Raw genomic sequence first — 2,619 nt, 5'->3', positions numbered from 1 at the left:
TTTTTTTTTTTTTTTTAAGTCCAAAAGCTCTTCCATTCCCAAAGGGAGATCTATATGTAACACAAAAACTCTCACAATTAGCCTTGATCCAGATATTGAACCCCTCTCCTCATCTCATTCTCAAAGTGCCTCTGGCGTGTAGGTGTCTTGTAATCATATTTCCTCTGCTCGTTAATGAACTCACTGAGGCAGTCCTCCTGGAGAGAGAAAGGTTTCATTTGTCTGGGGCTGAGGAGGGAGACGGGGTTGCCAGAGCTAATGAGGAATCAATGCCTCGTAATTGCTAATTAAATGAGCTTGGCTCTCCCCTGGGGCTATTAGTTGGCTGGCTGGCCCTTGAATGTCCACAAATTTAATTATACTCCCCAATAAACACCCACAGCACCCCCCCCCCATCTCTGTGGGGGAAACCAAGGAGAAGCAGGATCTTCACGTGTGTGCTGAAACCATCAGTTCATTTTTTAATACATTGATTAATTCTCTGATGCCTTTATTGATTCAACCAATGTTTACTGAGCACCTGCTGTGTGCCAGGCCCTGGTTAGGGGCCGGGGCCACAGCAGTGAAAAATACAAGTGTGGTCTCTGCCCTCATGGAGCTCACAGTGTCATGGGGGTGACAGACAGTCCTGTAAACAGTTAACAATAACCAGAGTAAGTGCCGGAGAGAAGACAACCCAGGTCTGTGGGAGTGGATAACACAGACTTGTTATACACTTATGGTGGATGGTGAGGCAACAAGGAAGGTTTTTCTTGGAGAAATGGGTCTGGGATAAGAAGGGAGAGGGAGCTCGTGGGGTGTCTGGGAGGCAGAGCATTCCAGATGAGGGAGCAGCAAAGACCAAGGCTCTGAGGCTGGGATGACTTCAGCGTAGTGTCTGTGACTTGATCAGGATGTCTCGGAGAACTGGGGGTGAGCCACGCCGATGCCACAAATCACCTCCACAAGTTTACACCTGTCCTGCAGTTGGTCCATGGAACTGATGGTGAGGTGTGGGAGAAAAGAAATCATTCCTGGAATTTTTATTGACAAGTCTTCGTAGAATCCTGATCTAGAGAGAACTTCAAACATTATCCCCTCATTGATTCCCAAGGCCCTGGGTTCAGTCAGATATTTTGTATTTTCAAGACTGCAGGGAGGGGGGGAGGGGGATATGAGTGTCATGGATAACACCATGCATGGCACATTGCTATGTGATCATGGGCCGCATGCCCCTATTTTACTCCCTCCCTTGCTCTTGCCCCATGGAATTAGCCTGCTCACCCCCCTGGGTGGAAGCGATTCCTTCCTGGCCTCCCACAGTTACTTGTCCATCTCAGGTGGAGGTTGATGGGAGCCCGCGCTATGAGGAAGCTGTGACTTGTTGTCATAGTACACCAGAACAACAAAATCACTAGTCTTCCACACAGCACCAGACCACAGCTGCTCCAGTCTTCTTTGCCACCCTTTGCCCTGTGTGTGCCACCCCCGACCCAGCTCTTCCCCTTCACCTGAGCCACGCTGTAATATATGGGCTTCTTGCTTCTCCACCGCCTCCTGTCTTCCACTCCTGGCCCTCCTGGGGAAAGGACGGTCTGGTCTGAAAGGGCCCAACTCCCACCCACGACACATGGAGTTTGGAGTTGAATGAATGTGGGGTTGACTTGGATTCACCCTTGGCCTGAGACCCCCTTGACCTGACCTTCTCTGGGTCTCAGTTTCCTCAACTGTCACCTGGATGTAATAAACCCCATGTCCTGAAGTTGGAGATGGCATGATATAATGTATGCAAAACGCCTGACACAATGTTTCTCAAAGAAGTCTGGGAAGGGCACAATATGTCATCTTGGCAGGCACTCCCTAATTCCCCCACAGTCCTGCAGATTGATCATGGTACCTGTTGGGAATCACAGACTTCTGTGTGCTGTTTCATCTCATCTGGAAAATAAGGCATTGGGGGGAAAAATCTATTAAGTGAGAGGGGCAAGTCTCCAGAAGCGTCAGACACCCCGGACCACCCTCTGCTCCCCCGTCAAGGTACAAGGCTCTCCCTTAACCTGGGGAGCTGCCAGCACCTGCTGGGAGCTGTCTAGAAGCGGTGCTGAAGCAGGTCGCGGTTCCCTTCCTGGACCCCGAGAGGCGCTGTCCGGAGCCTCCGTGCTGAAACAAATAGCAATTTTCTCCCGTGGTCCTCGCAGAGCTGTCTCCCGCCTCGGTGCTGGAGAAAACTTAACTTTCCTCTCTTCCAGGCTCAACCCACTCCTCTGCCTTCTCTGTTCCTCTGACATTGGGGAGCCCGCCTTCCAAACATTTCTTTCCTCTCCGATCCTCTCCCCCGGGCGCTTCAGAATGGCAAGGGTCGCAACTGGGTCTCACACCGGCTCCTTACCTCATGGCGCGTCCCCAGGACTTACCTCCCAGGTAGTCAGCCTGGTTGGTCTCCGCTTTCCAGGCCGTCAAACTTCGCCGTCTTTGTCGCTCTCTGGGAAGATGTCCATGCGCTGACCTGCAAACCCGCCCCATCCCCGAGGTACCGGGTCCCCCAAACCACCCCTCCTTCCACGCAGCTGAAGTCCTCCTCCCCCTGCGCGTCTCACCTGCTCCCAGTCCTGTAGCAGATGCAGGTGTCCAGTGACTGCC

The 2,619-nt window shown here is 52.2% G+C and overlaps 1 long non-coding RNA gene across 1 annotated transcript; it reads right to left on the bottom strand.

Annotated features, from left to right (window-relative positions):
• Nucleotides 1-493: 493 nt before the first annotated feature.
• On the bottom strand, nt 494-2,064 carry LOC123653300. Its single transcript, XR_006743032.1, has 4 exons — nt 2,037-2,064; nt 1,877-1,917; nt 1,491-1,558; nt 494-979 (listed from the first exon to the last, which is right to left on the bottom strand). It is a non-coding gene; the product is annotated as an uncharacterized LOC123653300 (long non-coding RNA).
• Between the last annotated feature and the right edge of the window lie 555 nt (nt 2,065-2,619).

This window comes from Pipistrellus kuhlii, unplaced genomic scaffold (genome assembly GCF_014108245.1).
Source record: "Pipistrellus kuhlii isolate mPipKuh1 unplaced genomic scaffold, mPipKuh1.p scaffold_m20_p_30, whole genome shotgun sequence".
In the NCBI taxonomy this organism is placed as follows: domain Eukaryota; kingdom Metazoa; phylum Chordata; class Mammalia; order Chiroptera; family Vespertilionidae; genus Pipistrellus; species Pipistrellus kuhlii.
This window is presented reverse-complemented; position numbering and strand designations above follow the sequence as displayed.